Genomic DNA, 17976 nt, shown 5'->3' with positions numbered 1-17976 from the left:
GAAGCAGGGCGGGGGTCAGGAGCAGGGCCAGGTGGGAGCTCCTGCTGCTGCACACTGCGGAGGGCTCCCCGCTGCGGCTCCGTGGGCGCTGGCAGGAGTTGCAGCGTGTTGGGCCACGCCCTCCCAGGCCCCAACCAACACATGGGCCCCCGGGGCCCCAGCTCTCAAGCAGTCTAACTCCAAGAAAGCGGGTGGAACACGGGGCGAGGGGAGTCTCAGCATCACCCCCTCACTGGAAAACAGCACAGCTCTGAAAGGACACCCCAGGGAGGAAAGGGGACGTCTTCACCCAGCCCTCACTATGGATGCAACGGGACTCTGACTAGGGGCACGGAGCCCCGAAACTGGCGCTGGCCCAGAAGGCTGGGCCCAGGCTCCCAGCACGCCTCCTTCCCCTCCAACAGACCCGACACCCTCTGTGGTTCCGGCCGATCTCACTGTGCTGCGAAGTGGCGAACGTCACGGTCGTGACGATTCATGACGATTACGTGGACGCCTCCGCTGCGGCCCTCGTCCTCCAGCCCTCGTTACTTCCCAAAAAGTTGGCCATGGGGCTTGAAATTTCCAAGTCTGGCCTTTCAAGTTCTCCTAGGATGTGAGTAGGACACACTACTGTGTCCGTGACAGGAAGGGGACAGTTCCCTTTAAGTCAGTCTCCACGGTGACTTCTGAGGCAGGAGGGGTAGAGGCGGGACTGTCGACACGCGAACACCGATACCCTGAACGGTGACCCGGTTTCAGGCTTGCCCATCTGTTCGCTACAGACAGTTCTACTTTTAAAACGAGACTTCAGCCTAAGTGGCAAAGCACCCACGCGTAAGCAGGGCCAGCCAGGACAGCCGTGCCGGTCACGGCGATGCCGACAGCGCACGTGCACGGCTGGACACGCACCTTCCACCAGGACGGATGTGTGGGAAGGTCCTGGGGACACTGGAAGAGCAAAGAGAATGCAGATTCTAGATGCATTCTCCTTAACTGTCCCAGGGGAGACCTGCCCGGGGAAAAGAAAAATGTGGTCGCTGGGAGGTGCCTTTTCGTCATGCTGTAAAGTTGTCCCAGACACAGACACAGGGCTTCCCCAGTTAGGCACAGGTAACGAGACCAGCCTCCAGCTTCTCCATCCCTCTCTACGGCCGTCAGTTAAAGGTTCGCAGCTGTCAGCGTGTTGAAGGGACTCCGGTAGGTAAGAGCGGATATAGTGTTAGCTGTCTGGCCGTGCTGATTATAGCATTACACCCCCGAAAATAATAATTCTCACCCCAAATTTCCAGCACGTCTCTTTTCTGCTAAGATTCCACAACCTTGACTAGTGTCCCATGGACAGCGCCCCTGAGGGGCCAGCAGCGAGCACTCTCCGCCGCGCCCCCTGCCTGTAAGAGCAGTCCCCTGTGCTCTGGTTCCGCCCCGCCTGTCCCTGCAGTGGGGACCCCAGCCAGGCCTAATGGCATCATAGCAGTCTCTCCAATGAAGGAGAGCATGCATTCTAGAAAGACAGCTGCTCTTAGTTTATTTCTAATGAGTTTCGCAAAACCGTGTTTCGGTTTGTCACACCTGAGATCTGAGAACCAAAGTGTCCCCATACTGAAAGCGGGGCTGGGACAGAGTTGCTTGGCCCGAGAGTGCGTGGCATGGCGGCAACCTACAGGCTCCGAGGAGCCCAGGCAGGCCTGGGGTGTGGGGTCGCAATCTTCTCGCTCTGTCCCGCCCCCTCACGGGAAATCCGGCTGGCACTGACCCAGGCCCCGGTCCCTAGAGTGCACGGCTGCTGCTGAGCCCGGCTACGGAGCGTCCCCCGCCGTGGTTCCCTTGACAGTCCGCCTGCAGTGGAGGCGCGGGACGAGGCGGTGGCCCATTCAGGTGACACACCACAGGCGGGCAGGAGCCCATCCACCCTGGATGCCTGGGTCTAGGTGACATCTGGGTCCCCAGCCCCCCAGACAGGCCCTCGCTCACATCCTTCTGCCTGGCCATACGGTGCTCCTGAGAACAGGAGCTGCGGGCTCCTCCCGGGGGCCCTTCCAGGCCGCCGAGCTAAGGAGCCCTCACCCACAGACTGCAGAGGCTTGTTTCTCTCTCGGCACCTGCGATTTTACCTGGAACCATTTTAAAACAGCGTCATCTCCTTGTGGACGTAGCAAACAGTGCAGCATCCAATTCCTTAGCTCTGACAAGATGCCTCCTCCTTCGACAGACAGCCGGCACCGACTGCAGTGTGCCTCCTGTGCACCGGCCCTTCGCGGGTGTTCTCTCCCCATTTCTCAGCTGAATAGACTGAGGGCTAAGTGCCCGCCTGGGTCACAGGGCTGGGAAGTCTGCGCCCCCTGCCCACGGCATGCTGCAGTCAGCTCCCAGCCTCACACAGCCCGCACGGCACGTCGGGGCATGTGCCCACTGCTCACTGCACAGTGTGGACAGGCTGCCCTGCCACCCTGATGGGCTTGGGGTCTGGAAAGAGGTGATTAGCTCACAGCTCTGATCAGGGTCCATTTAAGTGTGCATCTGAATGTGTACGTCCCGGAGGGCCAGCCGAGCGGGCGGCCTTGGGGGGCTCCGCTAACAGGGAGGTTGGCTGAGCACAGACTCGGACCAGACCCCCAGGGGGTGGGGGGTGGCACCGCAGAAGCCCGTCCACAGACCCAGTTTGCAGTACCATTCTATTCCCTCTCACTTCTTGGACCTCAGGGCGATGGGAAGCCCAGGGAAACAATGGTGTGTGTGGTGTGACCGAGTGTTAACATCACCTTAATACCTCTTGCCGAAAACAGTTTACAAAGGCCACCTGCTATCCCCACAAAGAGGGGGCAGGGGAAGAGCCACCAGCAGGAGCTCTGATTTCAAGGTGCCCAGAAGCTCGCATGACCAGACCCTGGAGCACCTAATCTTTGAAAGTTCCAGAAAACACAGGTGTTACTTTCTATCTAATCCAGTAGAGAAACCTCTAATTTATATTCGGTAAGGATTCTGAACTACTAAAGTTTAGTCAGAAACCATTTCTAAATACAGCCAGGTATTTGCATCTCTTTACATCTTTCCCCAAACCGTCTCCACCTTCACGATCCTTCCTTCGCTTCAGCAGAGGTTCCCATTTCTACATAAAACGCCTTCGCTGCCGAGCCCGACGTGCTTCTGTGTTATCATCCTTGTCTAAATGAAAACTATCCTGAGATACGACACCCAGCTCAGTAATCGTCATCTGCCTGGTACCCAAAGACACACACTGCGGGGGGCCGGGAGGGTCGACTCCGGAGGGCCACGCTTCCCTGCCAGCGTCATTCCTTGGTGTCACTGGGTGTCAAAGCAAGGAGACACCGGTAAGCGTGGCTGCAGCGTTCCAACTACTCACAGGCAGAACTCGGAGCGCGCCGCCTGCACAGCTGTATCAGCGGCCCGGCAGGAAGGGTCTTATCTAGCGGTTTGAGTTGCTTTTTGCTCATTCGTTTTGGCGAAGGGAGAATTTTGAAGTGAGTCAAGATGCCTCGGAGAGATAAAGGCACACAGGGATTCTCCTCCCTTGCATACAAAATATATGTTATGGTCTCATCTAGCCCCTCAAAAGGAACTTGATAAAAGTGTGCAGGGTCTGGCTGGTAACAGGTGTCTGTCCCCAGGCACCTCATCTGTGAGTGGGACTGTTTTCTCAAAGGGCTAAAAAAGACATACCTGACCACCTGCCTCTCCTCCTGGTTTCCAGTCGCAGCCCAGGGCTACGCTGGACCAGAAGAGCTGGCTCACTTCCCCAGCACCCGGCAGACACCTGGCAGAGACCTGCGCACACGGAGCTGCGGCCAGGTGTGTGGGTCCGGGAGGGAGCCTGGCGGGGCCGGGCACAGTGCCCTTCTGCAACCTCGAAGGAGCTTTCAGTGCAGCCAACAACCAAAGCAACGTGCTGAGGTTCTACTCAAAATGTATGCAGTAAGCACTGCTTTGCACTTGGACCTCAAAAGAAACGACAGACCCGGACGACCCATCCCCTCTACCTCAGTGAAAAGTTATCATCTGCCTCCCAGGTGGAACCAGCCCTGGGCCACACAGAAAGAGTGGAGGCTAGATCTAAAAGATGTCCCTGCCACACAACTGACATCTTTAGGCCCCTAAATTAAAAATAAAACTGACAGTCCTTGCTCTGGCCTAAGGACCCTCCTGGCTGGCTGTCCCTCACAGTGGCTCCTTGCTCCAACTAGGACCTGGCAACACTTTCCAAAATGCAATTTATACCCTATGGGCTTGGCCCACCCCACCCCCCATCCGGGGAAACAGTTTCAAATAAAGTAACAGATTTTATGCTCTTTATTATCTCAAGTCACCTTCTAAGGCATGTTTCGGTGTTAACTCATGTGCTGGAGAAACTGTGACAACAAGCTAATTTACTAAGTGCATTGCACTTAAAAAAATGTGCATTTTTACAAACCGAATCAGTCCACGTCACGAGGTACTTCATTCAGCGAAGATACTCATCTTTCGGCCTGTGCATCCCCAACACAGAATGGACCCCACTGTGCGCTTGAGCTCCACCGCCAACCCCACTACGAGCTGATGCGCTGTCCTCAACTGTCACAGATGTCTAAGTGCCCACACCGCTCAGAAGGTAGAGGGGGAAGGGACAGAAGGGAAGAAGAGGGACAGATCATGAGAGACAGAGAGCGACAGAACCAGAACGTTAGCAATAAAAGAGAGACCGCGAGGGCTCAGAGACGACGCGCCCAAAGACGGTCGGGCTGCGCGGACGCCGCGCGAAGCCGCGGAAACGACGCGCCGCTCTCCAGACAGACGTGGGGGCCGCAGCCCACCGTGCACACGCACGCGCGAGGGAGCTGTGTTTGTGCCGCGGGTACCTCGTGCAGAATTAAAGGGCTGCCGCAGGTGGGGGTGCAGGGAAAGGAGGGGGCCCCAGGAGGAGCGACTCCGTTCGGGGGCCGAGGAGGAGTTTCAAGATGGTTTTTCCCCTTCACTTGTTTAAAAATAAAAAATTCCTCACCCAATGTCAGCTGCGTGTCAGGTCCCATTTGTCTTGATAACAGAGTATCAAGCAAGAGTGTGGAAATTAATAAACACAGAGAGACAACCACCAACAACCGCAGGATGCAGACAGCCGGGCTGGAGGCGGTGAGCCCCCCACCCAGCCACTGCAAAACATTTCAGTTTCCAGGCGGTACTGCGCTCCGGGCCCTCGGACAAGCCACCCGCCTGCTCCGCCAAGCCAGACCCCTCTTCCTTCCCCCGCCACTGCCACCCTGACACTTTCAGGTGGGACAGGAGCTTCCTTCCTGCGAACATGCCTTCACTCCTGACTCCACAGGCATGCGGCAAACCACACTGGGTGTGTGTGGAGGTGGGACAGGCCCACTGGGACCCCCGCCGTTAGGAGCCGGCCTCCAACTTCCACATACCACAGAATAACGGGGCCTCGGCTTGCGGCTGAGTAGGGGCTGTCAGAGAAGGCTGTGCCCATGGTGGACCCGGCTGGCGAGGAGCCAGACCTGGAGATGGCACGTTCTTGGGCCACTACCATCCCGGCTAATTCCTGGATATGATGTCCACGACACCTCTCCACGCTCTGAGGAGCCATCGCCAGTGCTCGGGGCTGAGGAGCTGGCAGAACATGACTGAAGGTCCGCTCTGGAACAGTATCTATCCCCGAGTCTTCCCACCAGCCTGTCTGCTGGCCCTGGGCACCCCAGCGGGAATGGGCCTGGGGAACCCTTCCCTTCCCCCAGCAGGTTGAGGCCAGGCCCCGACAGCGCCCCCAGCAGCCCCAGGACAAGGTAGGAGGCAAGGGCAGGCTGCACACCCCGGGCCCTGTCCTTGGTGCTGCTGCGCCCGCTGCACCCTTCCCTCCCCCGCCCCCTCCCACCTCCACCGGCTCTGCTAAGGCTCCCGTCCCAGGGCACTGGGCGAGCGGCATTTGCAACGAAGGCCAGGGGCCAGGGCTGCTGGGACTTTCCTGGACTCCTGGCTACTCTGGGGGAGACCTAGGGGGCCCCCCGAGGCCTGCGGGGTAGACACAGGTCTAAGACCCTGGCCCCTAGGGAGTGAACGGGAGCAGTGATTTAAGTGCTCTTTTATGGGGGAGGGGATCACTGTTGGAACTGGTGCCAGAAACCCCACCCCCAAGTGCAACCAGCCCACACGCACTGGCAAACCCTCCCCCTCACACGCAGCTGCCTCTCTGCAAGTGCGCCCCTCAACTCAGCCTCTGCTCCCTAACCCTTCTGGTTGTCCCGCCTCACCCACACTGGGGGCCGCTCTGCCCCTCCCCGAAGCTCCCAGCTGTGGAATGAGGGGTTAAGCATTGCTTCAGGAGTGTGAGGTGCACCCCGGGCCCACCCTGGGAGGCCTGCAGTCCCTGGGGAGGGACTAGGGTGGCAGCCTTGGTCCTCAGCGCCAAAGCAGCTCCCCACTCACACCTGGAGACAGGGAGGGAGGGGCGCCCCTCCAGCCAACAGGGCCCCTGAAGCCCCCGCCCCCAGGCACTCCCCTATGGGGGAGGCCTTCAGCCGCCTGCACCCCGCTTGCATCAGGCGGTGCTTTCGCGGCAACTTTTCCCCTCTCCCCTCGCAATTTTCACTCACCTGGAGGGTCTGGTTTTAATTAGTGTAATATCCCCGTTAACAACGCAGCCTAATTAAGACATCCGCCCAAATCCACGATGCACACTTAACGAGCAGGTTCCGTCGAAATGTTTATACTTTTTTAAATTATTATTTTTTTGCAGACCAGTAAATCCAAAGCCGGCTACCGGCCGAAAGACCTCATTACCGACAGCCCCCCTCCACTGGCCCGTCCCTGCTCGGCGCCAAGTGCCCCGCTCCCGCGTGCGCGCGCCCAGGGCGTCCCTGAGCCGAGCTGTATTTCAGCAGGAAATTGGCGACCTGGCGGAACCGAGGAGCGGCTTCATCTGGGGTGGGGGTGGGGGTCTCGCCCAAGGGATGGAGCACCCCCGCCCCCGCGCGTCCCTATTTGCCCCCACCTCCGGGCGTCCTACGCATCATGATGAGCAGCGCAGCGGGAGTCCTTTTTTAAAGTGACCAGTAAAAAATAAATCTAGACCCTACCAAAAGCTGAGACAGATGAGTTTCTGTCACCCAGGAGTTTCTCCCCACCCCGCTAGACTCCTTGCACTGGGGTGGGGGGACAGAGCTCTGGGCTCCCAGGAACACCCCCATCCCACGGGAAACCCCGGATCCCCGGGCCACTCGGGGACAGGACTGGGTCCTAGTGTCCCCGCTGGGACTGGGTGAGGGCCCCAGCATCCCCGGCCCCGAAGGGGATGAGCGCCAGGAAAGGCTCTGCCTTGGGAGAAGGCTGCTACCCAAGCCTCGCTCAGCCGCCGAAGGCAACGCGAGAGACAGCCCTGGGGAGGGGGAGGGGGCGAACTCGGGACCCGGTGATCCCCACCGCCTGCCGGGGCCACCGGGCCAAAAGTTTAGGCCAAGGGTGTGCCCGGCCGCCCTCGCGCCGGCTTCCCTAGCAGGGCTGCGCTGGCCCCTGGAGTTGGCCGAAGCTCCAGAAGCAGTACGGGTTCCCGCGGGAGCCTTCCTGCCGCCGCTCCGGGGACTCGCTCGGCCGCAGTGCCCCCAGCCCACCCACTGGAGGACCCTGCGCGGCTGCTCACGCCCCCCGCCGCTCCACCCACACAGCACGGAGCTGCGGCCAGGGCCCCCTAGGGAGCCGTGGGAGCCCCTTCCTCCCCACAACTCCTTTGGGTCATCGACTCCTCCATGAACGAAGCCTCCTCCCGGGGGACCTGGGCACGGCTGAGTGCCAGAAGGGAAGCGCACTGCATCCCGCGGGGCCGCCAACCCCTGCTCCCACCCGCGTGGACTCAGGCCGGCCCCCCGATGCGCCCTGCGGGCCGGGATCTCCTCGCGCGTCGGCGGCCCCCCGCCAGGGAGTTCCCCCGGCGCCGGGCATTGTGCCGCCGCCGCCGCCACCACCACCAAGCAGCGCACGGGACTACCCTGCGTCTCCATGGAGCCCGACCCCAGGGCCCTTCCATTCACAAAATCGCCCCTCCATGCCCCCGGCTAGGCCACGTGTCCCAACCCCAGCCCGGGAAAGACTGGGAGCTCCCACCCTGTGCAGAGACCCCTGACCCCGAGGGCGCCACCCTTCCCCATGCGCCCTCGGGTTGGTCCCCAGCCATGCTGCGCAGCCCCGCCTTCCCCTGCGGGGTGCCGTGCTCCCCTCCCCAGGCCATGCCACCACCCCCACGGCCCCCAGCCGGCTCATGGCGATGGTAATGACTGCCGCAGGGCGAAGCGCGGGTGGTGAGGGCCGGGCTACTCACGGGCTGAGCGCTCCCCGCGGCAGGTGACGGGGGCCCGGCAGCCAGGCCCTGGCTGCATCCCGGCCGCCGAGCGGGCAGCAGCGTCCCGGGGCCGCGCGGGCACCGGCGAGCCAGCAGCGAGGGGCGAGCGGGGCCGTGCTCGGGCTGCGGCGGCTGCGTCTCCTCCGACCACGCGAGCGGCGGGGGCCGCTGTCCGAGGAGGCTCTGCCGGCTCCGGAGCGGCCCGCGGCTCAGCGCTCCGCACTCGCTCTCCCCTCAACGCCTCTCTGCCTGCCTCTCTCTCTCTCCCTCTCACCCCCCTTCCTCGCTCCTCTCTCTCCTCCCCCTTCCTCTCTCTCCCTCTCCCCGGTTCCTCTGGCTCGCTCGGCTGGAGCGAGGAGACAGCAGGAGCACGCGGAGGCTCGCGCGGAGCGCGGAGCGCGCAGCACTGCGAGGGAGGGGGCTCCCGTGGCCGCGCGGCCGGGGAGGGCAGCGGGGCGGGGAGGGCCGCCGAGGGCCGCCTCTGGTTGAGCGCAGGCCGGATGCGCCCTGGCGCCCACAGCACCAACCCCGTGGAGCGCGGCACCTGGCCGGTGAGCGAGGCGCAGGGGTCCCCGCGAGCGCCGCCCTCCGGTCCAGAGCCCCGCCTCCCCTCCCTCCCGCCCCGCGATCCTGGGGGCCAGCAGCCCCTATCAGGACCCCTGCCCTCCCACCGCCCTGGCCGAGAAAGGACAACACCTGCGATCCCCAGAAATGGGGCTCAGGGCAGGGAGGCTGAATGACCCCCATACTCCTCTGCCAGCCAGCCTGGCGCCTCCTCTTCCAGTCTGCCCATCCCCTTACTAGGGCCTGAAACTGGGTGCCTTGCCTTCCTGAGGAGGGGAGAGGGCGTGAGCCAGCAGCGCAGGGCCCACTGCCCTGGCGTCTGTCCAGACTGCCAACCCAACCCGATTTAAACGTTTCCACCTGGTGGGAGAAAGGGGCTGTCACTGTCAGGGGCTTATTAAGGGTTTGCGAAAATCAGAAAAGCAGGTAGTCTCCCCACTTCCAGGATCTCCCAACCCAGGGGAAGGGCCCGGTGTAGGGTCTGGGGCAGTTTCTAGCCTTTGGGGTGGGGGGGGGGAAGGGGGGGGGGGGGGAGCAGAGAACGCTGAGGCCAAGGGCTTGTGGAGTCGGGGACCCTCTGGGCTGGCGGGATGAGACCCATGGACAGCTAGCCGGTGGCTGGCATTCAGCACCAAAGGCAGGCCAGAGGGCCTGGACTGTCCCAAACCCAACTGCAGGTTGGGCAGGGTTCCATCCTGTTTCTAAGCAAAAGACCCAGTGCACAGAGCCCACTACCAAGGGGGGCAGTGGAGGCGGAGGGGGCTGCACCCTCCAAAACATTCTCACTCTGAAAACAAATGAAAAACTGGTCCCAGGTCGATTTTACATCTGGACGCTGCTTCTGGAACAATTATATTCCTTCTTGCACCTGCTAGTCCTGCTTTTCCGTGTAAGGCAAAAAGCATGCCATGGAATCTGAGTTTGGCAGGGGCCTGGAAGGTTCAGAGGCAGCGAAGGGGGCGCGTACACCCAGGCCCTGGGTGTCTGGGGCTCCACACAGCGGGCGGCCTTCTCTGCAGAGCAAGGACAGACGGTGCTCGAGACAAGTGGCTACTGTCCACTTACGAGCTTAATGCTTTTCATTTCTGGCCCTCTGGCCTGTCCGGGTCACTGATCTGTCCTGGCCAGTGGGAGTCATGCGATACAATTTCAGGTTAGCTGCTCGGCCCCGAAGCCACACAGCGATTAAACGCCTCATCTCTGAGCAAGGCAGCTGCTTGGCTGACTGCGCTTTCTGCAGCCCCCGTATTTGAAATGGCACATCCCTGCTCAGACCTAACTGGTTCTCTCTGTCCTCGGCTGTCAGATGGTCCAAGTGTTCATGGCCCTGAACGCGTGGCTGGGCCCACCCACTCGCTGTCACCCACCTGTCTCCATCTAGACAGGCCTCCTGCTTCACAGGTAAAGGCAGAGGCCCTTGCGAGCCACTGTCTTGGTCATTCCGGCCAAAGCTCCCTGAAGACAGCACCAGGTCTTGTGCCCAAACTCCATGGGGATCGGCCAGCGCTCGGTACACAGCAGGTCACCCCAGACGCCACGCGGGTGGGCGGAAGCCGGTATCCATGGCCCCATCAGCTTCAGGACCTGCATGTCACATCCCCCCAGAGGACAGGCCCCTGCAGTGCTGGCCTCATGACAAGCCCCAGGGAACACGCCCTGTGGCCAGAAGCGGGGTTGGGGCGGTCTGGACGGCTTCGCAGTCCAACCAGGAGGCTCTCCATCTTGAGACGGCACCAAAGAGAATTTCACAAACCTGATTTGGAACTTTTTTTAAGTGAAATATGGAGAAGAAACTGAGAACGGTCCTTTATGATAATAATTAGGAAAGAAATAAAAAGATTTAGCTCAGGGGCTAAAATAACAACTGAACACAAACAGATAATTCTACTCCCTCTGAAACACCAAAAGAGAAGTTTTTTAAAGCTATGATCCCCCAAGGACCTGGACAACAGGGAAAGGAAAACGACAGTGAAATGTGGGCCCAGGAAGGCAGAGACACAAGCCGCACCTGGCCCCTCAGAGCAAATCCTCATCCCACTATGGGGGAGGCAGGAAACAGAACTTCCACAGGCTCAGAACTGGGGAGCCAGGTCCCTGTAGAGGTGGGGCAGAGCAGCAGAGATCTGTTTTAAGGAGCCCACAGACTCTAGATGGCACCCAGATCACTGTATGGCCCGTCACCCTGGAAGGTGCAGCATGGGCTCTGGGCCTGGGGACTTCATAAATAGTGACAGAGCGGTACCCTGCATTCTGAAGGCTGAGTCCCACTCAGCCCCTGTAGCACTGACATCTTCCAGCAAGAGACGAGAAGGGTCTCCTTCCCCTGCCCGTTGCAGGAGAAGCCTAAAGATGTGACTGCTCTTTTCCAGCACATGGCCAAGACAATCCCCCTCACGGAAGGCCCAGTGGACAAGCCACCCAGCCCACAGAGCCTCCGGTCAGCTCTGCAGGATCCCCAGGCCAAAGTGAGTAAACCACCTGGATTAGCAGACATCTGAGGAATGCCTTTTAGAGAAAGAGTCCCTACAGAGGGCAGGGGGCTTCTGGGGGAGAGGGAGAGGGTAATGCTGAGGAAGTGCGGGTGGGGGGAATGCTGAGGAAGCAGACCTTAGGCAGGGAGGAGGAAATATCAGAAAGAGTCGCCTTTAACATCCTCAGAGACAGCAGAGAAGATTCTGCCTCCATGAAACAAGAGCAGGATGCTATTTTAAGAACATTTAGAGAACAAAAAAGGGCTGCAAGATTAAAAGCATGAGAACAGAAACAAAAACCTCAACAGACAGTTTGGTGGAAGTGAGGGAATATCCCAGAATGCAAAGCAAAAAGAAGAAAGAAAGGATAAAAGAGTTTCTCAGCACAAGGGGTGGAAACTGACCCACATCAAGGCATCAAGGTTTTGTTATCATGGAAAACAAAACACTGAGGACAAACAAAGTTACCACACGTTTCCAGGTCCATAAAAAAGAGCTGGAATGAGAATGGGCCTCAAAAGTCTCAACAGCGACAGCAGAAGCTAAAAGACAACAAAGTGCTGAAAAAAATGGTTTTCTGGCCTGGAATCGCACACTGAGCCAAATTAACAATCAAATCTGAGATTAAAATAAAGACACTTGCACATGCAAGGTCTCAAAAAATTTCACTCCGGAGCCACGTACCACTTCTCAGGAAGCTACTGAAGGATGTGCTCCAACAAAACAAGAGGGTAAAGCACGAAAAAGGACGAGATACATGAAACTGGTCCAGTGAGACAGGGAGAGAGGAAGGGCTTCTGCAGGATGGGAGGAAGGGAGCTCACAGGACAGCGGTGCGGACCGGAGCATGCTAGTGGCGGGCCCATGTTGAGGACCACCATCACCGAAACGCCTTGTGGCGTCGCACTGCCCTTCTAACGCCACAGGAACCTGGCGCGGGCTCTTGTCTGCATCTGGCCTGCTCTCCTCTGCGTGTGCTGCCACCTAGGTAAGCTGAAGACACGCATTTCACTCCTCCGAGGCATCCTTTGTCCTCTTAAACAGGAAGATGGCCATGCAGAGCTGAGAAGCAGAAAATGCAAGTCGGCCTACTCCCCCAACCACCCACCACCACCCTACCAGGCGTCCCTGATGGGGTAGGTCCCCGGTTCCCCAGGGAGCCCTCACGGCCTTGCTAAGAGCCTCCTAGAACAGACGCCATGTTCCATTCAGAGCCATGGTTCACCGGCCTCCTAGAAAGGGCTCTCGTAAACTCCAGACTGAGGCCAGACTGTGACACCGAGACCACCCACCCTGTCATCCCCAGGGTCCTCTAGCCAAGCCCCACACAGCCACAGACAGAGGACGCTGCGGCTGGCTCTTCACCGGTCACCCTGCACGTAGGCAATGACGACGCAACGATGAAATGAGGAGGAAAACAAGTCATCCGGGACTTTCCTGTCCTTTCAGGCGAGGTCCACACGGCCAGCGGTGGGCTCCCAGGGAGCGTATCTGACACTCATTACTGGGCTTCTTCGTTTGATCTTTTAACCCTTTTCCCGTTTAGAAAAAAGAAAAGAGCAGCTCGCTGTCAGCGTTAACATCACGCGTAGGAACGCTACGTTTTCTAGGATTTGACATTTTTAGCGATCGAGAATTACCATATTTTGTAACTGGAGATACCACTACTAAAAACGGGATGCTATAAATAGAATGATGACGTTTGCTTCTGAAGACTATCGCCATACCAGAGCGATGCGAATATTATAAGAAAAGCAAGATATTTCGTGGCAAACTTTGGGGATGAGGTTCGGACTATAATCCGCGAGTTATCTCGGGTAAATGGGAAATGGGTTAATCCAACAGAATAAAGGGATTCTACAGGATGGGAAGAAGGGAGATCACAGGACAGAGGTCCTAACAGGTCACAACCTCCTTGTCAAGAATGGATGTCCCACCCTCTGCCCCGTATGCGCGTGCGCACCAATATTCACGCTAAGTACCAACGACAGCGTCCCTCCCCAGCGCCACCGCCAGACTTGCTGGACGAGGGTTTCCTCTTCGGCCAGTCTTGGCTCGCTGCAGGACAGGGCGGAGAAGTGCCTGCCTACACTGGGGACCCCACGTAGGCACAGCCCCAGGGGCCTGGGGGAACACATGACTGAAACCCACTCACGTTCTCGCATGCGGAACACGGGGCAGATGTGTCAAGTTCATCCGGTAGGGCTTGGGGGGCTGTGTCTCCCCAGACCCGGTGAAATACAGATCACTATGAAACCTCGCAGTTCAGAGGCACCAACCCGCTCACCTAACCAGTGAAGTCCTGGGCCCTAGGCCGCCCCGGCCATCGCCTCTGGTCACAGCTGGTGAAGAGGCACCCCAGGCCCCCTGCCATCTCCCCTTCATCACAGTCCCCGCCTCCTCCCCAACACCCCACAGAAACGGCTTTCCTGGGGTCGCCAAGGATGAGGGTCACCAAATTAGCCTGTGGCCCCTCTTGGTGCACTGGATCATTTAAGGCGGGTGGCCCTGCTTCTACTCCCTTTCTAGAAACGTCTTCCCGCCCTCCACCGCGGCACTCCGCTGCTCCTCTGCACTCCCATCGGCTTCCTCCACTGCTCCCTGAAGTCCAGCTGTCCCGAGCCGCCATCGTCGGCCCTTTCTCATTCTCTCCCTCCACGATCTCACCCTGTCCCCTGGTTTCACAGAGCTGGAAGCAACTCAGAGGTCCTTTTGTACAGTGCCCTATTACAGATAAGGAAACTGAGGCTCAGAGAGTCCAGGTGCGTGCCGGCGTCTCCAAGCACGCGGGCAGCACCTCCAGACCTCGGCCCCGCCCCTGTCTGCAGGCAGCGCGGCCCCACCCGGGCACTCGGCCTCGTATGTCACGTATCTCACGTGTGGGGGCAGGAAGGTGCCTCTGCAGTCACACACACACTTCCAGACGTGATGTTTTATTTAAGAGCGTGCAGCTCTACATCAGTACCCAGTTGCTTTCGGTTCTGACATTTATCTTGAGAGGAGGGGGAACCACTTGCAGATCGTCCCGTCTCCCTCCCATGTGGCTGGGGAAGTGGCAGAGGGAGACCAGGCCGCTCAGGGGCCCACGTCCACACTGTGCATGTTTCAGTCCCTCCAGGCTGCCTGATTATCGCTGCTGCTCTGGGAGAACAGAGAGGACCTGCCGGCTGTGTGAGGGGAGTGAATGGAGCATCCCCAGGCACCTTCCAGCTCCTGCAGCCAGGAGCCAGGGGTGGCGGCTGCAGCCCAGAGCCTCCCAGCACGGATGAGGGAAGAACCCAGCAGGGCCGGTGGGCTGTTCCCCGCCTTCTCAGACCTACTTGTTTTGAGTGGGACCCATGCCATATCTTTGAGCTCGGCCTGTGACTCCACAATATTCACCCAGAAAACAAATTAAAAATAGGAAAATCCATCGGAGTCGTGTGTCTGCCGAGGCAGAGTGCTGTCAGATTGCTAGGCAACCCCAGGCAATCCTGTGGGAAGAAGGCCTGTGCCAGGCTCGTTCCACAGAAGTCACACTCTTGTCCCTTTGTGTGGATGTGCTCAGCCGACTGAGCAAAGCCATGAACAGAGGGACGCCTAGCTGAAGGCGTGTGCGCCCGCCCGGAAGGGTGAATTATCTGGAGAACAGAGAAGATGCCGGGGTGTCCACAGGGTGAGGGACATCTGGACACATACTGGGATAGCCATCTGACTTCTCATGTCCCCAGCCTCCAGGTGTTTAGAATCGTGCAGGCAAAACGCCTAAGTTTTAGCTGATTTTCTCCCCGGTTCTCTTCATCATCTTCAGCAAGAGGGAAATGACAGCAAGGTCCGCGAGGCTGGGGACGGAGGAGGAGGGCAGGGCAGCTGCAGGACAAGAGGCCAGTAGAGGAGGGATAAGAGCGAGCTGGAACCCCCAAGGCCCAGGCTCGGCAGGCACTGCGCTGCGAGGCTCAGGTGGACGCACACGCCGCTTCCTGCGGTTCAGGCCACACCACAATCACATGAGGATGTGGACATTAAAACACTGACTATGAGTGTGAAATGCTTCTCAAAGGAAGAGGCAGAGACGTCGCACTGTGAAAAGTATAATTTTCCGTATGACTCTAAGGTCTTTAGCGCGGGAGAGACTGAAGCCAACAGAGCTTCTTCCCTGTGGGATGTGCAGAGACCTCCCAGGCCAAGGTGACAGGAGCCGTCCTTCCCCGGGGCCGCCACAACGCAAAACCGACTTAAAGCAATGGAAATTTACTCTCTCAGTCCTAGAGGCGGGAAGTCCAAAATCGGGGTGTCAGCAGGACCACACTGCCTCCACAGTCTCCAGTGGAGAACCTGCCCGTGGCCCCTGCCCTGGCTTCTGGTGGCTCCAGTGCCCCTTGGCGATCCCTGGCTGGCCCTTGGCGATCCCTGGCTGGCCCCTGGCGATCCCTGGCTGGCCTGGCGTCCCTGGCTTGGCCCCTGTGATCCTGTGGTCCTGGCGATCTGGCTGGCCCCTGGCGATCCCTGGCTGGCCCCTGGCGATCCCTGGCTGGTCCTTGGCGATCCCTGGCTGGCAGACACGTCGCTCCGGCCTCAGCTCTGTCTCCTCTATCCGCGTCTGTGTCCACAGTTGCCTCTTCCTACGAGGACCCCAGCTGTTGGCTCTGGGGCCCACCTGCAGCCAGCGTGACCTCCTAACTAATCACATCTGCAAAGGCCTCAGTCCCCAATCAGGCCCCATCCTGAGGGTCTGGGCAGATGTGACTCTGGAGGAACACTACCTGGGACAGACAATGGCATCCGACAAGCTTCAGAGCAGGCTGGGGCTGGCCGCCCTCTGACCCAGCCTGTCCCTCCAGAGGGAACCTCTGTTACAGCCCCTGACAAGGTATCGCCCAGCTTGGCAGGGCGGGGCGCCTCGGCCTCCCATGACCTTGGAGAGAGCCAGCGCTTCTGCTTCCTGGCATCGGCCAAAATCGCCCATGGTCCTCCGGCAGCTGAATGTCGCCAATTTCATACGAGGCCCAGGGGCGCCTAGATGCGCCCAGAGGCCGGCACCAGCCCACGTGGGGGCCGGTAGAGGGCACGGACACCTCCCTCCAGATACGGCTTCCACGGTCCCCAGTGTCTCGCCTCCACCGATCCCATCCACGCAGTTTCTGCCCAGATGTGTCCAAGCACGATGGCGGAATTCACTCGGTCCCGTTAATTTAATCCTCTGGTCATCTGCTCTGATTCTGTCTCCCGACACATCATCCTTCGGTCTGTATCACCCCCGGGTAGAAAGCACAACTAAACACCTGGATGCTTTGACATACTCCCGGCTAATCGAGACACGTACATTTTCCAGACGTTTTCTGAGCACCTGCGAGTGCCAGCATTGCATCTCATTTACTCCTCACAATCACCCCTGAGCAGGTGCTTCAACCACCCCCTTTGACAGACGGGTAAACTGAGGACACGAGGATGGGGGAGGGGCAGGAGCTGGCTTCTGAAGAAGGCCCTGCTCGTGTGGACATGGGCGCACAGCTTTACAACAGTGCACGGAGAGACACACTGCTGTGGGCTGAACGGTGTCCCCCAAAAGATGCCAAGTCCTAACCCCCGTAGCTCAGAGTGTGACCTCATGTGGAAGCAGGGTGCTTGCAGACGTAGTCAGGTAAAGACGAGGTCATCAGGGTGGGCACCGACCCGACATGACTGGTGACCAGATCAGCAAAGGAATGAGAACACAGGAGACCGCTACGTGAGGACACGGACACAGGGCAGGAGCATGCGACCACAGAGGCAGAGATCAGAGTGATGCAGCCACAAGCCAGGGGATGCCAGGGCTGCTGCAGCCGGCAGACGCTAAGAGGCAGGCAGGGTCCACCCTGAGCTTCCGGAAGGAGCGCGGCCCTGCTGACTCAGACCCCGGCCTCCACCTGTGAGAACTCATTTCTGGGGTTAAGCCATGCGGTTTGTGGCACAGTTACAGCAGCCCCAGGACGGTGGCACACACCAACAGCAGGATGCAGCCAGCAGTGGCTCAGGCGCCCACGTACCTCCCGCAGCCCAGAGCACAACCACAAGCCGAACGCATGGTACTGATGCCCCTTACTGCATCCTTCGGCGGTGCCTACTGATCAAATCAGGAGCCACACAGATGCACAAACAGCGCCCAGATCAAGGCGCCTGCCGCCGTGGGTGAACGCCCGGCACCTGTCCTGCCTGCTCTGAGACCGGGGAGCTCGTGGTCTCCAGGACCCAGCGCGGGGCCAGGCTCAGCCCCTGCGTCTCCACCTCCAGTAGTGTCCTCCCATGGGGACCGAGGCTTCCATGTGTGGGCAGGAGAGGGGACACATGCTGACTCTGAGCCATTACACAGTGCAACAACCTGAATACGCATACCCCCAAATTTCACATGTTGAAACCTAAACCCCAACGTGACAGCGCTAGAAGGCAGGGCCTTCGGGAGATGACAGGGTCATGAGCATGGACACCCATGAACAGGATGAGCACCCTGAGGAAGGGCCCCGAGAGCCCTCGCCCTTGACCCAGGTGGCACAGACATACCCAGCCCACACGTGCTCAAAGGGCCATTTGTCAGGCCTGACAGAGGGCTCACCCACGACGCCACCACCACAGTTCACAGGGCGGATGTGGCCACGACGCCAAAAGCCGGCCACTGCG

At 59.4% G+C, this 17976-nt stretch overlaps 1 protein-coding gene across 1 annotated transcript in view; it reads right to left on the bottom strand.

Moving 5' to 3' along the window:
• Positions 1-8339, bottom strand: part of RBFOX3 (RNA binding fox-1 homolog 3) — a 307062-nt gene extending 298723 nt beyond the window's left edge. Inside the window, exon 1 of the mRNA XM_039859861.1 lies at positions 8288-8339. The gene's annotated coding sequence lies outside the window, so the exon portion shown is untranslated. The remainder of the gene's footprint in view (positions 1-8287) is intronic.
• Positions 8340-17976: the final 9637 nt, after the last annotated feature.

The sequence above is a fragment of the Pteropus medius genome, unplaced genomic scaffold (assembly GCF_902729225.1).
Source record: "Pteropus medius unplaced genomic scaffold, Ma_sr-lr_union100, whole genome shotgun sequence".
NCBI lineage: Eukaryota > Metazoa > Chordata > Mammalia > Chiroptera > Pteropodidae > Pteropus > Pteropus medius.
The sequence above is the reverse complement of the archived record's forward strand: the minus strand, read 5'-3'. Positions and strand labels throughout refer to the sequence as shown.